Raw genomic sequence first — 22,224 nt, forward strand, 5'->3', positions numbered from 1 at the left:
AGTATGAAAAAGAACAAAGGGCAATTACTCAAAAATTATATAGGGAAGAGTTATCACTCTTGAGCACATCAATCCTCCTCAAAAAGATGTATCCACCAATGACGTTTCATGTTGACATCTCAAACACTATTTGAGATTTGCTCCACTCAGGTGAAAACAACTTCCGGCTGTAATAAAATATATTCCTTTTATTATGCACAGGTAATTAATTTAAATGATTTAATTTAAGGTTATATAAACCAAACGTACTCAATTCAAGCTTATTTTCTTTCAAAATATATTGTTCAATTGACCCTATTGGTCAAACTTATATACGTCATAGAAAATCATTGAAATAACAAAGGAATAGTAAAGAGGAAAGGATTGTAAGTCACGTTGAGTGGTCGATTTACAATGTTACGGCAACTGCTGAAATTTAGAGTATTAGCATATTGGGGATATAGGGATGAAATAGGTAAATTTCTACACCTGTGACATTAACACTCTTGTGGTCACACTTTTGACTGAATTGTTATCAAACTTGGTCAGGATGCTTGCCCCAGTAGTTGTTCTGATGAGTGGTCAGGTGAGCGATCTAGGGCCTTCTTGGCCCTCTTGTTTTATAATTGTCATATTTATGCATTCTAGAAAGCTTCCAAGTTCAAAGATTAGATGTTAAGTTGGCGAAGACGTTAATGATGCAAACACTGCATTTCCACTTTGGATCTGGTCAAAATATCCGATGGACAAAAACATCGAGCCTTCCAAGTCAGTGGATGGAAAATGTATGGCAAGTTCTCATCAACAAAAACATGGTAAAATATTTCAAAGATATACCTTTAGTGCCGATGCTGACTCAAGGCAGCTGGATTGATCCAGATGTTATTGAACTGGTAAGATTGTCAGATTTCATAATAATAAAAGAATATGAACTTACTAGAGAATGCATTCTGAATGATGGATTAGTGAATTGTCTTAAAGTATTGAATGTAAAGGTACTGCCAAATCTTCCAGAATGGATAACGTATGAACCAATTAAAGAATTTGTTAAGCGGCCAACAAAGGAAGATATTATTTATCTATTCTGTGAAGTGTACAAAATGATGGGAGAAAATGCGGTGTCTACATTGAACACGACTTTTGAATCGGATTTCCATTTAAGAGAATCATTACTTCAGTTTGCATTTGCCTTGGCATATATTGAACCAGATATAGTAAAAATGTTTCAAAAGCTTAGAATGTTCAAGGGTGTGCATTCAATTGGAGATAATGGTAAGTTTTCTGCCATTGCTGATGTTCGTAGATTTATATCTGGTGATATAAACTTCCCTGCAGGAATCGATTTTCCATTTAAATGTTTAAAAGTAGATAGTCGCGAAGAGAGTTTGATTACCCGATTGGATGCTGAGAAGGTTTCACTTGAAACACTAGTTTCACATGCAATCAGGGGTCTACGTGCTTCCAAAAAGGATGTTCAAATTTTAGACTTTATGAATTATTTCATTGAACATTTCCACTTGTTTGAAAACAACAAAGCTATTTGTGATGCTGCCTCACAACTGCCGTATCTTAGGGTAGGAACAAAGCTATGCTTACCGTCTGACCTTTATGATCCATCAGATTCATCACTTCAAAGGTTGCTCATTGGGGAGTCATTGTTTCCAGAACCGTTGACTGAGTTTTGTGAGACAGAAATACAAGCACTAAAGAGACTAGGTCTGAAAGGTATAGACAAGCTTACTGGAGATGTCATGCTGAAAGTTGCCAACACATTAGGTATTTGGGAAAGAGAAAAGCGGAGTTCTGAGGATATGTCAAAGAAAGCGAAGGAATTTGTTAGTGTTTTAGAGAAATTACCAAATTTATTGAAACAAAAATGTTCGAGCGGATCATATCTAGGTAATGCTTTGATGTCAGTTCAATGTATGCCAGTCATGCGCACTCCACCTACAGATTACCCGAACGGGATGCCTTGGTTTTCAGAAAGCATTGATCTCTGTAAGCCAGAAGATGCAAAACATGTTGAGTGGAGCCTACTGGCTGGAGCTACAACACCAATGGTTAATTGCTCCTCAGACACAGTTATAAACTGGTTTAGATGGAAAAAAGCCCCTTCAATTGACAAAGTGATACAGCAGCTTTCCTTGATTAGTCAGAACTATAACCAGAAACACAAACCGGATTATTCGAGAGCTATCCAAAAAATTTACCAATATTTGCATGAAGTGGACGGCAAAGGTTCAGATGTCAAATGTTATTTGGACAGAGAAATTTTAATATGGACTGGTGATGGATTTGTACAACCACAAAATGTTATCATTAAAAAAAGGAAATGTGATTTAGATATCCGGCCGTATTATTATTTCTTACCTGAAGAGTTGCAAGAAATGGATGAATTATTTTTAAAATTGAATTGTAACAAGGAACAAGATACTGTTATACTCATTAATGCTTTACAAAGCATTAAACAAAAATACGAGTCACATGATTCAAACTCAAATTCATTGTCTTCAAAAGACTTGGATACCAGTATTGTGTTAGAAATTTTAAAAGTTCTTGCAGAGAAGAAAACAGAAGGCCTACTTCATATTGATGAGTCAGAACTACTGATGTTAGTGGAAGATCAGTCATTAGAAAAGCTTAGTTTACAGACAGTGTCATTGTGTTTATTTGATGACGACTTTGATGAACTTGATGAAGAAGAAGAAAGGAAATTTTACATTGTGGACAAAGAAGTACCCGTATCTGTAGCAAAACAATTGGGGGTCAAGTCTGTTAAAAAGAAAACAATTTTGAATGCTACAAAAGAATTCAGTTTCAAGGAATCAGGCCAACATGAGTCACTTACAACCCGAATAAGTACATTACTTAGAGATAGTTACAAAGACGGCTTTTCTGTTCCGAAAGAGGTTATTCAAAATGCAGATGATGCAGGTGCAACTGTTGTGAAATTTCTGTATGACGAGAGAGTGAATCATGATGCAAGGAGAATAGACAAATTATTTACCTCAGAATTACAGGAGTGCCAAGGTCCTGCCTTATGGGTTTATAACAACTCCATGTTTACGGACAAAGATCTTGTAAATATAAGGAAACTTAATGGAGCAACCAAAGCTGATAACTTGGACAAAATTGGTAAGTTTGGGCTTGGGTTTTGCTCGGTGTACAACCTCACAGATGTTCCAAGTTTCATATCCGGAAATGACATGATTATATTTGACCCACATGAGTCTTATATAAAGGAGGCTTTGCAGAAGTCTGACACAGGATTAAGGGCTGAATTAACAGAGCGTAATCTAATACGACGGAATGTTGACCAGTTTAAGCCTTACCATAAAGTGTTTGGCTGTGATGTGCTTGAAAAGTCATTCACTAAATTTGATGGTACTTTATTTAGACTACCCTTGAGAACAGACTATCAAGCAGCAAACAGTGAAATCTGCAAAAGTGTATACACTAAAGGAGAAGTTTCTACACTGCTTGGTCAATTTGTTGAAAATGCAGGAAATGTACTGTTGTTTTCTCAAAATATCAAAACTGTGCAGATTTTTCATCTTTCAGAAAAGGAATCTGATCCTTCCAAAGCTAAGCTCATATTCAGTGTTGAAAAATTAAGTGAAACAAAGTACCAACAATTACAAACAAGACAGTCGAAAAGCATATTGAATCGTATTCCTACTATAATGAAAAATAGGGAGGAGTTTTCTGAACTCGAGCATGTGATTATTACACAGCATTTTTATAAAAACTCGTTTATATCTTACTCTGATGAACAATTGCATAAATCGTTTGAAACAAAATGGCTTATATCTTGGGCTCTTGGTAAAAATGAGTCTCTTATCCTGTCAAGGAAAACATCTGAAAAGGCTGCAGTTCCACTATCAGCTGTTGCTGTACCAGTGGAAAATAGTGCGAAGTACCCTCTTATGTTGAATGATGTTACAAAAGGCTTTTATAAAGAAGGCCATTTATTTTGTTTTCTACCTCTTCCGATAAAAACAGGCTTGCCAGTGCATCTAAATGGGTGTTTTAGTGTAACATCAGACAGGAGAGCTCTTCTTTCCTTTACAGAAGATGATAAAAGAAAAGGGGATAGCTATGTTTGGAACAAGGCTATGATGGAAGATGCAATGGTCTTAAGTTATATAGAGCTGTTAAAGAGTCTTTGTACAGACTGTTCTGATAAATATATTTATCATTCCCTTTGGCCATTAGAAGGATCTCGTGACGTTTTTCCTCTCAAGCAAAGCTTCTTTAAAAAACTTATTTCAGATGAAACAAAGCTTTTTAAGGGAGACTGTAAATGGCTTTGTTTTGGTGAAGCCCTTTTCCTAGATCCAACTGTACGATGTACTGAGATAGGAAATACCGCGTTAGATTTTCTGTCATCTGTTCCTCCAAGATCGCATAAAACTGTAATTGAATTACCTCAGATTGTGTTGAAAGGTTTCATAGATTGCGATTTGAGAGATACTATTGAGAAAACAATAATATCTGAGGAGGAACTTATCATGCATTTCTTAAATACGCTAAGTATATCTTTTTGGGATAATCAGTTTGATAAAAGGAATGCAATGATACTTTTTGCTCTGAAAACTAAATCTACAGCAGTTTTTCAAAAAATGAAGGAAATGAAATGTATTCCATCGGAACCAAGCAATAACCTTTGCAGGCCAAACGAATTAATAAACTCTTCATCAGATATAGCTGAAATGTTTGATATTTCTGACGGATATTTTCCATGGACAGCAGACGGATTTTGTAATAAAACAGTTACAGATCAACTTATAAATCTTGGAATGAATGATAGGTATATTCCTAATGAAATGCTCTTTGAAAGGTGTAAGTCGCTTAGAGAATTGTTGAAAATTTGTGGTACCTGCGCCCGAGACAGATGTCTAAGAATATTAAAGTACTGCGGAAAATATAATGTGCTTAAAAAGTTAGAAAAAGATGAAAGTTCAGTGGAGAAGCTTAAATATGTGCTTTTGATGCCAGTCCTTCCAGCTCCCAAAGACTGGAAATTTAGTTGGAGAGCAGACGAACTACAAATGCATAACACAAATATAGAATGTAATAAACATTCTAGTAGCATTGAACGTATCATAAGATTTGATTGTCCAGGATCCTTGTTCAAGGAATCACTTTATATTTGCTGTGGAAGTGTTTGCAGTTTTATTCATGAACAGTTTTTATCAGAGAAGAACTTTCTATCGGAACATTTACTTCAAATCTTAGAGGTGAAGAGTGATGTATCAATTCAGCTACTTATTTCTCAGTTGAAAATGTTGTCAATTCAATACACTGACCCTGTGCAACAAAACAACAATTTAGAAATGATTTGTAGAAAGATATATGACAATTTAGCCCGGTTCATTGAAGGGAAATCTGAGGCGGAAATTTCAAAAATATCCGATTTTTCAAACCTTACTGAGACACCTTTGATACATATTGGTAATGAACTAGTTATGCCTAGTAAAGTAGCATTTTTAGTGAAGGCTGAATGCCACCCTGAGTTATATTGCCTACGAGATACCAATCATGAAAGGAGAAAAGTTTTCAAAGCGCTTGGAGTAGTTGAATATTTTTCAGTACATTTCCTTATAGAGGTGCTCAAAAAAATACACAAAAAATGGAACCAGAGTGTATGTGAAGAAGTAGAGTTGGTCTCACTTGTTCTGCTAAATCTACACAAAAACATGGAAAAGGAAAACAAAGTTTATCAGGACTTAGAAGCAGAGCATGCAAATATTGTTGCTCCTGCCACTGACGGAATTCTTAGACCAACCAATAAATTAGTGATAGAGGATCCAGCTTATCAAACATCAGCCAATCTTCATATATTACATGGACAGATATCACCTGGTACTGGTAAAGCATTGGGTGTAAAATCGAAACAACGAGGTATAGTTGAATGCTTTACAAGTGGATTTTTTACACCATTTGGACAGAACGAAAGCTTAGTGACAAGACTAACTGGTATTCTGGAAGACTACCCGTTCGACTCGAGTATTATGAAGGAACTGATTCAAAATGCAGATGATGCAGGAGCTACAGAAATACATTTTATCAAGAATTATGAATCCCATTCATCAACAAAAATATTTGGAAAACAGAACTTACAAGGGCCATCGTTATGCATCTTTAATGATAGTTATTTTACTGAAGAAGACTTCAATGGAATACGAAATATAGGAATTGGAAGCAAACGGGACGATCCGTCTAAAACAGGACAGTATGGTATAGGATTTAATGCTGTTTATCATTTAACAGATGTACCGTCATTTCTATCAAAAGGACCAGGACTTGGAAATCGTGGACAAATGTGTATATTTGATCCTCTAATGACTTATCTAGAAGGATATGTTACAAAAGAAAACCCAGGTATTAAATGTGAAGTAGAACAAATGGAAGAGTCATTTCCAGATATGCTTCTTGGATATCCTGATATATCACTTTTGAGTCATTCTGGACGAGGTACAATTTTTAGACTACCCTTTCGTCAATTAAGGTCAGATATCAGCAGAAATGTTCTTTCTGTCGAAAAGATGAATGCCCTCCTTCATCAATGCAAGAATGACATGCCTGAATGTTTGTTGTTCCTAAGAAATGTAAAATGCATAAGAATATCTACCTACAGTGATGGAAAGTTAACAGAAGAGTTTAAAGTGGTAGCACAATTGACAGAAAACGATAGTTTATCCCGAACAAAATTTTTTTCAAGTGTTCAGGAACGCGTCAGTGCAAATCATAAATGTCGACAAAATATTTTTTCTCTTCAACCAATAGAGTCTTCCTATTTAGTAAAGATTATTGGAAAATCTGGGAAGAATGAAAACTGGTTAATTATAAATAGATTTGGCATTGACCGTGTTGATGAAAAGTACAGTGATATTATGTCAGCTGTTAAGGAGAAAACAATTGGTTTGTTACCTTTAGCATCTGTAGCTCTACTTGTACCAAAAACGAACTTCAAACCAGTCAGTGCACAAGTCAAACCTCGTAATACTTTGAAAGGAAGGGCTTTCTGCTTTCTTCCCTTGCCAGTTGAAACTGGGCTTCCTTTTCATGTCAATGGTCATTTTGCACTTGATAAGGCAAGGTCAAAACTGTGGAATGAAGGAATACGGAACTTATGGAATATATTTGTTCTAGATGAAATCATTTCTGTAGCGTCAGTAAAAGCAATAATGCTTCTTAAAGGAGTTTTGCTTCCCGAAAACTCACTCAACAGGAAAGTGTGTGATCGAATTTTAGGAATCTACCATCACCATTTTCCTGTATGGGACAAAGCTTCAGATAATTTTTGGAAGTGTCTTGTCAGCAGTTTCTACAGGAAAGTAATTGAAGGCAAGGCAACAATATTTCCGTCCTGTAGTACTAGTCTTGCTCAGGACAATTGTCAAACATCAGAAGATACAGATATTAGATGGGTATATTTGTCTAACCCAGAAAGTGATTTAGATGGCACATTCAATGAGATTAAGAGAAAAACAGGAATGAAATTCTCTAGAAAAGAAGGCATTTTGGTGGAAAATTCTTTTAAAAGAATGGGTATGAAAATAATTGAAACCCCACATTGCATTTACACTTCAATGGAAAAGTCTAAAATTGATTATTTGCCAAAATGTTGTCCAAAATATAGCATGAAGTTTTTGAAAAACTTACAAAGATTTAGATAGTAACAGTAACTGTAATTTAGGAGGAATTGATATTTCTATATCAGAAACAACAGTTTTAGATGTTGGTACTTTAAAAAGTATTATACGATTTGTTCGGTTAGATGAGAATTTCAATGAACAGGTATGTGGACTTCCTTTGTGTCTAACAAATGACAGTATATTGAGCACATTTAAAGCGGACTCGCCAGTTTATTGTTCGGAAATGTGTGATGTACTTACTGGATCAGCTAGTAGATTCATACATTCACATTGTATACATCTTATCAACAATGATGTGTTTTATGATGCAGGCGTTGCAAAGCGATTTGAAGTAAATGATTTTATTTCAATAATTGCTGAGACTTTTGACAGGAATACATTTGCAACTGGAAATCACATTTTATGGGACAAAGAAAAAGGTATTCCAATCATACAGGAGGTTGTTTATCAGATATTTCAGTTTATTTACAAAAAATCTCTTGATAGTGATTTGAAGCATCTTAACCAGCAACAGTTTGAAGTAAATGTGAAACAATTCAGAGACTGGGCATTTTTACCATCTTGTAGTAGTTTTGGCTCTGAAACAACTAATCAGCTTGTACCAATTGGACAAACGTGTAGTTTACTCTACAAATTGCCCAGAAGCAACGATATTGATAACATTCTTTCAAAATTGAAAATTCCATGTCTGGACAATGGGCTATTTGTCAATAATGAAACAGGCTTACTGTCTCCTTTACTGAAAATGTTACCTTCGACAGAGCGACCATTAGAATTGTTAGAGTGCTTACTGCATTACAAATTGAAAGTTCAAAGTGCTTCCCTTTTGCCCGAAGAAAGTATAACATTACTAAGCTTCTTCAATAACAATTTAAATGAACTGAAACAGGAGATTACAGATGAAAATAACTTAGACATGAAATTGAGATGTTTACCGCTTTTTGTTACACACTTTGGACAAACCATAAGTATTGACGGTTTTACCGATGTAATAGTATTACAGCGAGGGTTACCTGAAGATGGGTTAAATATATGGGCAGAAAGAACAGGAATTTGCGTTCTTCAGACGACTGATCTACTTGAAAAATTATATGAATTTTTGAAGCTTTCAAGAATGAGTAATATAGATGTGTATATTACTAAAATATTACCAAAAATACACAATTTACCAACGGAGACTTGGAAAGTTCATATTGAGTTCATAAGAGACCATCTACTAAAACTTTATTTTCTGCAAGAGTTAAATGACAAGCAACACGTGTTAGTTCGTCAACTTGCTGATTTACCGTTCATAACTGTTTCTGGAAAAAATAAAAGAGTTCACGATCTTTACGATTATCTTAATCCAGTTTTTTCAAGTATGTTGTCACAAGATAACTTTCTCCCAGATGAATATAGAAAATACCAATGGCGATCTTTTATGGAACTCTTAGGACTAATTATGAAACCTACAGATAAAAAGATTGTAGAGTTTGCCTTGGAATTAGACAAACAGCGGTGTAGCCCGATATCAGATATAATTAAGAAACAATCAGAAGCATTGATAGAATGTCTGTTTGCTGAAAAGTGGCAACCATCAACTTTGAATCATTTAAAAATGATACGTTTTGTTTTACCTTTTGCTGTAAATGAAGAAAGAAGAAAAATATTTCAACAGCCATGTAATGGAAAGGAGCTCATTTGTTTTTCAGGATCAACTTCATGGGAGAATGAAGACCTATGCTGGTCAAATACTGACCTCTTGGAACATGTGCCTTATCCATCAAAGTTAAAAGAAGCCCTGGGTATTATAGAAGTTCCAAGTATTGACACAATTGTTAAACATTGCCAAAATATATGTGACGTCATGAAAATACAACTAGAACAAAAACGTATTTCAGATCATTTTGTTAAATGTCTCATGATAAAACTTTACAATGTGTTAGACAAAAGATTTAAACTATCAATGCAAAAGTCGTTTCAGGTTACACCTATTGTATTTCATCCGGAAGACCAGGTTATGCTGCCGTTAAAAGCAGTAGTAGTTTGCCTTTCAAATGATGACGAAGTAAGGCCTTATTTGTATAAGCTTCCGGGTTGTTTTGGAGCTTATGAAGATTTGTTTATAAAACTTGGTTCAGACAGAACTGTCAATTCCTGTCACTATGCAAGGATACTAGAAATTATCCAAGAACATTATGGTGATGAGCCACTACCTCCAAATTGCCTTGCAAATGTGAAAAGGGCTCTTGAAAATATTGTTCGGCTAATTGAAAAAGAAAATGAACTATTCAGTAATGTCAGAAAATTATATTTTCCTAATCACGGAAAGTGCCTTGTCGATGTAACTACTTTGACTGTTTCAAATAATGACGATATTAAAGAACGTCTTCATGATAAACTTAAATTGAATTTTTTCATTGGATTTAGGGAAATGGAAGTTATGTCGATTTCAGACCCAGAAGAACCTTTCCTAAAATTTCCACAACACTTAAAACCAGACATACTCACAGATGTTGTTGTTGAAGAAATTTCGTTAGAGGAAATTCAACCGGAGGATTCTACAGTAGCTCAAAGAGTGGAAAATTTCTTTCGAGATCCCAACTTTGTTGAAGGTGTACTGCGACTTGTTAAACATCAATTTAAAAACAGAAAACCCTTCCCGAAAGAATTGGCAAATGATTTTATGTTACGACTTACAAATGTTCAAGTTACAAAAGTCTCAGGATTGAAAACATTCCTAAAGTACAAAGGAAATAAAATTGATGGCACTGAGAGAGATGCACCTTGTTTTATCAAGACGCAACTTATAGATTACACAGAAAAAGAGAAAGTAATAGAATATAAGCTATTTTTTCAGGTAAATGATGAATCTGATGACATTGTTCAACATCTTATCGAAGATCCAGACGGATTGGTGAAATTGATAGACCTTTGTACTGATGGTATTCTTGAAAAAAAGTCACAGCATTTAACAGTTATTCTACGTTTGCTGGATAACCCTGCACAAATAAAGGTCAAACTAGACAAAATGCGAATTGCTGCATATGATCTTCCAGCTTCATTTCCAATATCAGTTTTTCCAAGACCTGGTACTTATGTTGAGGAACGATTCCATCCATTCTTGGAACAAAGTATTGTGCCATTCAAGGCACATGAATTCAGGTTTGTAGCTCTTGAAGTTGAAAACGATGATGAGTCCGGTGATTTAGTTTACATATATGCACATATAGTACGTGAAAATAAAAGAAGACCTGGAGAGGGCATTCTTCAAATCTCCTACACAGTTGATGTTGGTAAAAATGATAACGAGCTTATTAGTGTATCATTACACAGTCTTTATAAATTTACACCAAGGCAAAGAGAAGAAGAACAGGCATTAATTGTCTATGATATTGAACCAATAGGTTGTATACCTATAGATGAAAATTTTAGACGTGTTCGGCAGATTTTGAGTGAAGCATGGCTTACGACAACTGAAACAGAGCGAAAAAGAATAATCAGACGCTTGTTGCATCGCTGGCATCCTGATAGAAACAACACTCAAATAGATTATGCAGAACGAGTCTTTAATTACATAAATCAGATTGTTTTAAAACTAGAGAACAATGAGACCATTGATGACACTGTAAATGATGACACAGGGAGGACAAAACCAGATATGTCTGGGTCATCATTTGGAGCAGAAAGTTCCTCTGCTTTTTCACGCGGTCAAAGGTATGCTGCAGCATTTCGTGATAATATGCAAGAATACAACAGATCAACTCGAACCGGTAATTATTCTCACTCTCGAGCAGAAAAGGCTATTGTTCGTCATATTGGTGAAGCAAAACGCTGGTATCGGCAAGCAGTGTTTGATTTTAAGGCGGCTGAGAGTAATGTAGTCACAGGGGACAAAGACAAAAGTTTTAATTGGGTGTGTTATAAATGCCACCAGGTCAGTTTTTGTTTAATTTTGATTGTCAATATTATTCTCTTTTTTATGGAATAACAAATGTAAATTTTACTTTAAAACCAAAACTGTCGCAAACATTTGAGACTCATCGGTCACTAGGGGGAATCAGACTTTAAAGACTGTAATTACAGTTCAACCTGCTTTATTATTTTCATGTCCCCAAAGGACGGAATATAGTGATTGCACTGTCCGTCCGCTGGTAATCTTGTCCGCGCTTTATCTAAAAAACAACTAGGGGGAATTCAGTGAAACTTCATAGGAGTTATCATGCTAAATATATAATATATCATAAGTCACTCTTGTTCTTTAGCTCACCTGTCACAAAAAGACCAGGTGAGCTTTGTGATCACAATTCATCCGGCGTCCGTCCATCCACCGTCTGTTCGTCCGTAAACTTTTACTTTAAACGACATTTCCTCATTAACTACTTAGCTAATTCATCAAAACTCCACATGAATGTTCCTTTGGTGGTCACGGTTAAAATTTGTTCAAAAAATTTAATTCCATGCAGAACTCTGGTTGTGATGGCAACCCAAAGAAAAAACTTAAAACATGTTCTTTTAAAAGATTAAAGAGTAAGAGCTTGAAACATCTTCTAGTGAGTGTCTACCAAGTTTGTTCAAATAAAAGCCCAGGGGTCAAAATTGGCACCGTCCGGGGTGATTTTCCTTATATGTATATAGTAAAAACTAAATTTTTTTTTTAAATCCTAATAGCTAGAGCTTACATTTTAAGCCTGAAACATCTTCTAATAAATATCTACTAATATTGTTCAAATGAGAGCTCTGAAGTCAAAATTGGCCCTCTCTCGGGACGCTCATTGATTATTCTTATACGTATGTATATAGTAAATATAGTAAAAATCGTCTCTTTAAAAACCCCAAAGAGCTAGAGCTTAAATATTCAGCATGAAACCTCTTCTAGTGAGTGTATACCAAGTTTGTTCAAATGAAAGCCGTGGGGCCAAAATTAGCCCTGTCCCGGGTGGTCATTGACTTTCCTTATATAGTAAGTCCTTTAAATAACTTTTTAAAAGACCCAAAGAGCTAGATCTTTGATATTAAGCATGAAAAATCTTCTAATGGTTGTCTACCAAGTTTGTTCAAATAAAAGCCCTGGGGTCAAAATTGGCCCGCCCGAAGGGGTTATTGATTTTTCTCATATGAATCCTGTAAAAACATTTAAAAAATCTTCTTTTAAAAAAACAAATAGAGCTAGAGCTTAGATATTTAGCATGAAACATCTAGTGATTGTCTACCAAATTTGTTCAAATAAAGAATCTTTATTTCTAGGAGTTCTTTCATTGTTAAATGATTTATATTGTTTTCTATTCTTTTAAACTAAAATGATTAAATAATTATTTTCTATCAATCAGTATCAGCCTGTTTGCAATTATTCCAAATCATTTTTTTAATTTATACAAATTTACTCTGTTTTTGTAGGCTTCTGAAAAGGCACTTAAGGCAGCTTGGTTTGCAAAAAATGCAAATAAGGCAAGGCAAAAAGAACATTCTCTAACAGCTATTGCTATCGGACTTGATGAGGGATCTTTGTTCGATGAGGTATGATAGATCAATGATATTGCCTCTTATAATGTGATAGTTTATGTCTTTAGAAAGACATTTGTTTTTACACTTTTTAGGGGCGTCCGTAGCCGGGTGGATAAATTCATTAACTACAAACAACTTGCAACTCACCGCTGTGGTTTAGAATTCCGACAGAGACATTAGATTCTTTAATGTTAGGAAGGTACCAAGCTAGCTAACAGAACGTCGTTGGTTCTTCTCAGACGTGAAATAATGCACGGAAGTCTCTCCATCTGTAGAGCTGGAAAGTTGTCATTACATATATACTGCCGAACCCAATCAAAAATAAATAAATATTTTTAGCTGAATTTATTTGAGGAAAAATATTAGCACTATTTTTTGTTGCTGTTGCCAATGCAATTGTTGTCGGACTTTCACGTTGGTCATATTTTTTGAAGATTGTTTTGAAAAAAAAGAGGTATTGTTACAGTCATGGCGTCGTTGTCGTTGCTGTTCGCGAACTTTAACCTTGATTATAACTTTTTAAGTTGTTGGTCAATAGTGTATTGTTTTCATCCTTGGCCAAACCAATCGTTATTGTAATTTTTGAATAAATTGTCTTCAAATTTGAACATAATAATTTTTAAGGATAAACCTAAATGTTTAGCAGACTGACCTTGACTTTCACTCATTAATGACAGTTAATGTCCTTTTATTGAAATTATCTCTGTTTTTATGTAACTGGCTATAACATCTTATTAAAATGAAGGGATTTACTTCATTTTTAAGAAACAACATTGTTTAGCATAAGACCTTATCAAACTGAATTTGATCTTTGCTCATTTTGAACCTTGCCATTGAAGGATAAGTTATTGAATTTGCATTCATTTTTATACCCCAAAAAACGGGGGGGGGGGGGGGGTATATAGGAGTCACATGGTGGTCGGTCGGTCGGTCGGTTGGTCCAGACGTCCGTTGCATTTTCCTTGTCCGGAGCATAACTTGAAGACTAATGGTTGGAATTCAATATAACTACATACAATGGTCAAGCACATTGAGAGGAAGTGCAGTGCACAAGAACCATAACTCTATCTTGACTAATTACAGAGTTATTGCCCTTTGTTACTTTTCCTTGTCCGGGGCATAACTTGAAAACTACTGGTTGGAATTCCAAACAATTTCATACGATTGTCAAACACAATAAGGGGAAGTGCAGTGCACAAGAACCATAACTCTATCTAAAGTAATTACAGAGTTATTGCCCTTTGTTGCTTTTCCATTGCTTCTTTTTGGCCGGACCATAACTTGAAGACTAATGGTTGGAATTCAATATAACTACATACAATGGTCAAGCACTTTGAGAGGAAGTGCAATGCATAAGAACCATAACTCTATCTTGACTAATTACAGAGTAATTGCCCTTTGTTACTTTTCCTTGTCAAGGGCATAATTTGAAAACAACTGGTTGGAATTCAAAACAACTTCATACAATTGTCAAACACAATAAGGGGAAGTGCAGTGCACAAGAACCATAACTCTATCTAAAGTAATTACAGAGTTATCGCCCTTTGTTACTTTTCCATTGCCTTTTTTGTCCGGACCATAACTTGAAGACTAATGGTTGGAATTCAATATAACTTCATACAATGGTCAAGCACATTGAGAGAAAGTGCAGTGCTAAAGAACCATAACTCCATCTTTACTAATTACAGAGTTATTGTCCTTTGTTACTTTTCCTTGTCCAGAGCATAACTTGAAAACTACTGTTTGGAATTCAATACAACTTCATACAGTTGTCAAGGACATTAAAAGGAAGTGCAGTGCACAAGAGCCATAACTCCATTTTGACAGAATACAGAGTTACTGCCCTTTGATACTTTTCCTTGTCAGGTGCATAACTTAAAACGTACTGGTTGGAATTCAAAACAACTTCATACAATGGTCAAGCACAATAAGAGGAAGTGCAGTGCACAAGAAATATAACTCTATCTTCAGTATTTATAGAGTAATTGCCCTTTGTTCCTTTTCTTTGTCTTTCTGGACTTATTACAGAGTAATTCAATTAAACTTCATCAATTGCCAACCACATTGAAAGGAAATGCAACATATAAGAACCACAACTATCTTTAATTGCCCACAACCATAACTCTGTATTTCAATTCTTTTACAAGGTATTCTGTTACTAGTAACATCCTCATTTCCGAAGCAGTCTTGTGGGGGTACTAATCACATTTAGTGATAGTTCTAGTTTTATATTATTGAGTTTAACTAGATAATTGATAAATTTATTATCTTCATAATTGGACAAAACAACTTTATGAATGAACAAGAAATTATTGAATTTTGGTTAAATTGCCATAATTTAATTATTTATGTATGGATTTGATTCATACATAGGAAAACCTACACTTGTGACTAAACGGACACGTTTAATAATTTAGATATGACATTGACCTTTAAATAACCTGGACCGTCATGTACAAATGATTGAATTTTGCTTATTATTTCTTAACATTATCATTTATGGAAAGTTTTGTCCATCCTTGGACAAAACAACAAGTGCAATTAGACAGACATTAAAGAAAGGAAAATCTCAATTTCTTTTTAGCTCACCTGTCACAAAGTGACAGGGTGAGCTTTTGTGATCGCTTTTCGTCCGGCGTCCGTCCGTCCGTCGTCCGTCCGTCCGTCCGTAAACTTTTACTTTAAATGACATCTCCTCATAAACCACTAAGCCAATTTCATCCAAACTTCACAGGAATTTTCCTTTGGTGGTCACCTTTGAAAATTGTTCAAAGAATTCAATTCCATGTAGAACTCTGGTTGCCATGGCAACCAAAAGAAAAAACTTTAAATATCTTCTTTTTAAATATCCAAAGAGCTAGAGCTTAGATATTTAGCATGAAACATTTTCTTGTGAATGTCTACCAAGTTTGTTCAAATAAAAGCCCTGGGGTCAAAATTGGCCCCGCCCCAGGGGGTCATTGATTTTCCCTATATGCATATAGTAAAAACTTAAAAAATCTTCTTTTAAAGAACCCAAAGAGCTAGAGCTAAGATATTTAGCATGAAACATCCTCTAATGGGTGTCTACCAAGTTTGTTCAAATAAAAGCCCTTGGGTCAAAATTGGCCCCGCCCCAGGGGGTCATTGATTTTCCCTATTTGCATAAAGTAAAAACTTAAAAATTCTTCTTTTAAAGAACCCAAAGAGCTAGAGCTAAGATATTTAGCATGAAACATCCTCTAATGGGTATCTACCAAGTTTGTTCAAATTAAAGCCCTGGGGTCAAAATTGGCCCCGCGCCAGGGGGTCATTGATTTTCCCTATATGCATATAGTAAAAACTTAAAAAATCTTCTTTTAAAAAACCCAAAGAGCTAGAGCTAAGATATGTAGCATGAAACATCCTCTAATGGGTGTCTACCAAGTTTGTTCAAATAAAAGCCCTTGGGTCAAAATTGGGCCCGCCCCAGGGGGTCATTGATTTTCCCTATATGCATATAGTAAAAACTTAAAAAATCTTCTTTTAAAGAACCCAAAGAGCTAGAGCTAAGATATTTAGCATGAAACATGTTCTAATGGATGTCTACCAAGTTTGTTCAAATAAGAGCCCTGGGGTCAAAATTGGCCCCGCCCCGGGGGTCATTGTATTTCCTTATATGTGTATAACAAAAACTTTAAAAATCTTCTTTGAAAAAAACCAAATAGCTAGAGTTTAGATACTAAGCATGAAACATCTTCTAGTGAGTGTCTACCAAGTTTGTTGTAATAAAAGCCCTGGTGTCAAAATTGGCCCCGCCCCTGGGGTCATTCATTTTCCTTATATGTGTATAACAAAAACTTAAAAAAATCTTCTTTGAAAAAACTCAAATAGCTAGAGTTTAGATATTAAACACGAAGCATCTTCTAGTGAGTGTCTACAAAGTTTGTTCAAATAAAAGCCCTGGGATCAAAATTGGCCCCGCCCCGGGGGACATTGATTTTTGTGTATAGCAAAAACTTATAAAATCTTCTTTGAAAAAACCCGAATAGCTAGAGTTTAGATATTAAGCATGAAACATTTTCTAGTAAGTGTCTACAAAGATTGTTCAAATAAAAGCCCTTTGGTCAAAACTGGCCCTGCCCCAGGTGTGTCATTGTTTTTAACTATATGTGTAAAGAAAAAACTTGACCAGCTGGACCTTAGATGTTTAGCATGAAACATCTTCTAATGGGTGTCTACCAAGTTTGTTCAAATAAAAGCCCTGGGGTTTAAACTGGCCCCGCTCCGGGGGCCTACATACAGGTGAGCGACTTCAGGGCCATCATGGCCCTCTTTTCTTTTATTTTCTTTTTAAAGATTTGTTAAAACCATGTGATAATCAAAACTTTTCCACCACTTTACTTCTCCAATAATGCCATTTTGTTGGTTTTGTAATATGTTATTTAATGTGCTGTTTTTATACTGTTTGTGTAGGCACATAATTTGGAAGGCGTGACAGGAAATTACTCATACATGAGATATCCTGATGCTGTTGCTGGATGTACTCGGATACCTGCAGAATTATTTGGATCTGATATGGCCACGAATGCTATTGACATTACAAAGCGCATACTCGACATGACATCAGACATCATTGATTAATTGTGTTAACCTTAACATTCTGTTGTGAAAACACATTTTTTGATGTTTGTTCTTTTACTTTCAACTACGAGTAGTGCAGCTATTGTGTTTGTACAAGTTATTTAGTATTTTGTTTTGTTTAAATAACATTATTGTTTTATCAAACAAATGTGTATGTGTTATCATATTAAAATAACTGTCATCGGCCTAAAAGAGATGTGCATGAATTTAATGTACGAAAGGAAATACACATATATATACACATACATGGTTCCAAATGCTTTGTATAGTTATGAAGTAACATTTATGTTTTATCATTTTAAAATTGGCATATGACCTTTGCAGGGCTGGTAAATGAAAAAAAGAAAAAACGAAAAAAAAAAGTTAATTTTATGTTTAAATCCAATTACAATAAAAAGTGTATGTTTAGTTAAATAAATAACATTTATACTTTGATTTTGTTTTTGCATCAAATTTATTTATGCATTTTCTTCACACATTGGTGTATAAACATACATGTATTTTCTTTGTACAATCAGAAAACATTTTTCATTTCAACTGCTATTTCTATTATATTTATGTTGTATTTGTTTTTTTATTTACTTGAAAGCTTTTGTTTTTATCATAAGATATTTAAGTCAAGCATGCTTATTTGTATGAAGCATATATATGATAAAAAGGTCATGTAAGCATTAACTATTGATAAGATTCAAACAGTTGAATTATTTATTTAGTATGTTTTAGTATTGTGCAAAAGGAAAATTATCCTATATTTCTTGTATCTATATTTGTTAATGTTTCACTATAACTATGCATACCTCCATTACTTGATATGATTTAAATGTTTCTGATTTTGATTAATTTTATTTGCTGCTATTCAACTATGAGTGCCCCACGGATAATGAGATGCTGCTTTAAACATTTTAAGTTGTGTAAATTAGTTGTTTTGTGTGTAAATATGGCAAGTGGGGATAATTTGATATATTTTTGTGATATTTTGTTAAGTACTTTTGTTATGTTTGAGTGTAATAAAAGACGGTTATTACATCATTGGTGAGTTTAATGTTTTAAAGGAGTAAAGATAAGTGTACATAATTGCACTCAAAGTGATGTAATTTTATGTTTTGTGATATACGGCTTTGTTTTAAAACATAATATGCTTGTATGATTCTAGCAATGTGACGTAGAGTCTGCATAGTCATTTTAAAGTAGTGGGTGGATTAACAAAAAACCTCTGCCTTTATACTAGACTGATGGTTATGATAAAACCATTCCAAATTATTATATGCATGAATGATTTACTTTTAAAAGTTTTGTTTCACAATTATTTTGTACATATAATATATTAATCTTTAATTGTCTTTGCATACAAGAACAAATAATGTTGTTTTTAGCCACTTTTTGATAATGTGTTTTTGATTACTTTTCATTGTTAAAGTTTCAAATTACCCTTTTGTAAATAGATTGAATTTTGTATTTTAGCTTGAATTTTCAAAAACTAGCGACACCGACACCGGGCTTTGGTGTTTACGTCTGCATCAGCATTGGTCAGATTCTTTTGACCACTCCACTTTTCTTGTAGAATAGGCCATTTTCTTAGTTTTGTTGACAAAATAAACAACATAGAATCCTACAATTCTGAACTTTTTTTTCCCACTTTTAACGACTTTCTTTTAAATGAGTTTATGTTATGAACTAACTCCCTATGTATGACAATACTGTCGTGCCTTTGCATAACATAACTATTCTATTTGGTTTTGAATTTTTAAAGACCTTCTCTTTTCATGCTGTCAGACACTGAAAGAAGTCTAAAGACTGCTCTTGAAAAAATATGCCCAAACTTAGTATACTACAGGAGTGTAGTATTTTATCATCATTTTAGTATGTACCAAATATTATGTTTATTGTAAAATTTTAATGCAAATATTTAAAACTAATACAGACCAGGGCTAATAAAAATGCTGCAGCTTACCATATTTTAACGCAAGACAACATTTTCTGTATATACATGTATATATATCATCAAGCTAGTCGACAATCTCTTCTTTATAGAAGACACTTCATAGCCTCAAGTAGGCTGGCCTTAAGGCAATAAGTGAGTATAGGCCAAGTTACAGTGTTAATCTTTTGTATGGCCCTTTCAGAATAATTTTCTGAAATTATTTTTCATCATTATGATTGTTATTTTTTTTCGAGGGATATACTTTATTATTGTAAAGGCGAGCCCTTTAACGGTTTTCTTGTTTGGTCATTTTTGGAAGGAACTCTTTCACACTTTAAATAGTTATTTTTAATCATTATGATTATTATTATAACATGTTAAACAATTTTTTATACTTTATTACTGCATTTTGTATTAAGGGTGAACCCTTTAATTCATCGAAATGTATATGTTGATGAAAAGATATTTGCATCTTATACTTAATATTTTTCTATACATGTATATATTCTTCGAGGGATATACTTTATTATTGTAAAGGCGAGCCCTTTAACGGTTTACTAAATGTCTGGTTATTTTCAGATGGAACTCTTTAAATAGTCCGGTATTTAAAGCTTTAAAATTAAGTTCAAGGGATACACTTTTATCGTTAAGTTTTATTATTATCATGACAAGGGATACACTTTATTATAACATAATATAATAAGGGCGAGCCCTTAAATTCATCGAAATATATAAATATATTTCGATAACTAATAATTTATATTTTTCTATATATATTTTTCGAGGGATATACTTTATACTTGTAAAGGCGAGCCCTTTAACAATTTACATTTTCGGTTGTCATTTTCATAAAGAACATTTTTAATTTTAACACTTTGATTTAAATTTAATTTCGAGGGATACACTTTATTTTCTAAAGGCGAGCCCTCTCCACTCTTAATCAAACTAATTATTTGGTCTTTATAAATGTTTTGAAAATTTTGTTGTACATAATTTCTACTAATAAATTTGGAATACTGAATTTTTAGTTATTTTCTTTTCATTTGACAGTATAATATAATCAACAGATATAAAATAAATTTTAATTAAATTTGTAAGACAGTATTTGCTTTGAATTGCAAATTATTTGCATTTTAATCTTAAGTTAAAGCTCATAATGTATCAATTGAAATCTTGCCCAGAATAAGTTTTTGGCAACGCCTGATATGGTTTCATCAAAACTACTTAGGAAGTTATGATCACCAAAGTGCATTGTAATAGCATGTTACGATCCAATAATATGACACAGTTAAGCTGATTTTTCCGCAGTCATTTTTGTACGGATTATTTATCAAAAATAATCAACTGGATTTCAGCGAAAACTCATACGAACCGTTGCAGTCAATAGAAACTGTGCATATTAGCAGAATTTTCCTGTTCATTGATGCTCTGTAGCCTTTTGCCTTTGACAGTTTTTTCATCTTGTGTTGAAAACACAGCTCAAGAGCTATTCTGGATATTTTGATGAATCTTTTCTTAATGGCAAAATTTGTTTAATATGTTCTCTTCTTAATGACAGAAAATATTTAAAGGGTTGACAATATGCAAGAAAAATACCTATATCTTGTTTATCTTTTACATTATCTCTCTTCAAAAAAGTTAAGGTGTTGCTGCCAAATATAACGGTGTGTTTTTTAAGTTAGGGAAATGACAGATAGGAAGCACAAAACACTTAAAAAGAAAATGCATCAAAGCTGCATTGATATCCCATTCCAAAAATTCTATTCAGGAAAAACATTTGTTGTGAAATTGATTTATACATTACTAGCCATCTTCGTAATCATACCAATCACTTTGGAAGGATTTTGACTGAGTGCTGCTTTACGTTTTTGACCTCATTTGGCCAAAAGTGAGTCACAGAGACACTTAAATGTAAATTCCATGTCACATCCGTCACGTAAGAAATAAAATTTTAAATAATGGCAACCAAAGGTTATTGAACTTCGTAGAGACAAATTGCCTATGGCTGGCCTGTAGGAGACCCATATTGTTATGAGTTTGTTAGGTTAATGTCACAGTGATAGTAATTAGTTCATTAGGTCAATGTCACAGTGATAGTAATGAGTTCATTAGATCAATGTCACAGTGATAGTAAACTATCTTAAAACGTACTACTTCTAAATCACAGCTGAAGATGTAGCATAAAGTATCACCTAGGGCTTTGCGATCAAACATGCTCTTTTTTAGAATTTAAAGACCCTGGATCAAATTAGACTTTCTCTAGTGGTCAAGTAGTCTATGTAGACTCGTATAAGAAAATACATGTAAGACTTGTTTGCCTACAGCTTCGGTATGTTGCATCTAGCATCAACATAACCTGGAGGACCTTGCAAAGGTTATAAATTGCATACCCCGGGCGTCAAAAAATACCCTTCCTCTTAGTTTACACATATAAGTACAATATCTTAAACATTTGTTTCTCATTACCTTCAGTGCCCCGGGAAAAATATTTTAAATATACGCAAATCGTTCAAGTCTACTAAACAAGAAGGCGCGAAAAAGCCAAGACACTAAACATCTATTTTCTATAGTTGCTAT

General features: G+C 34.0%; 1 pseudogene; it reads left to right on the forward strand.

Annotated features, from left to right (window-relative positions):
- The window catches only part of LOC132759905 (sacsin-like), a 54,446-nt pseudogene extending 33,778 nt beyond the window's left edge, over window positions 1-20,668 (forward strand).
- Window positions 20,669-22,224: the final 1,556 nt, after the last annotated feature.

Source organism: Ruditapes philippinarum, unplaced genomic scaffold (genome assembly GCF_026571515.1).
Source record: "Ruditapes philippinarum isolate M1 unplaced genomic scaffold, ASM2657151v2 ctg2444_1_1_1_1, whole genome shotgun sequence".
In the NCBI taxonomy this organism is placed as follows: Eukaryota; Metazoa; Mollusca; class Bivalvia; order Venerida; family Veneridae; genus Ruditapes; species Ruditapes philippinarum.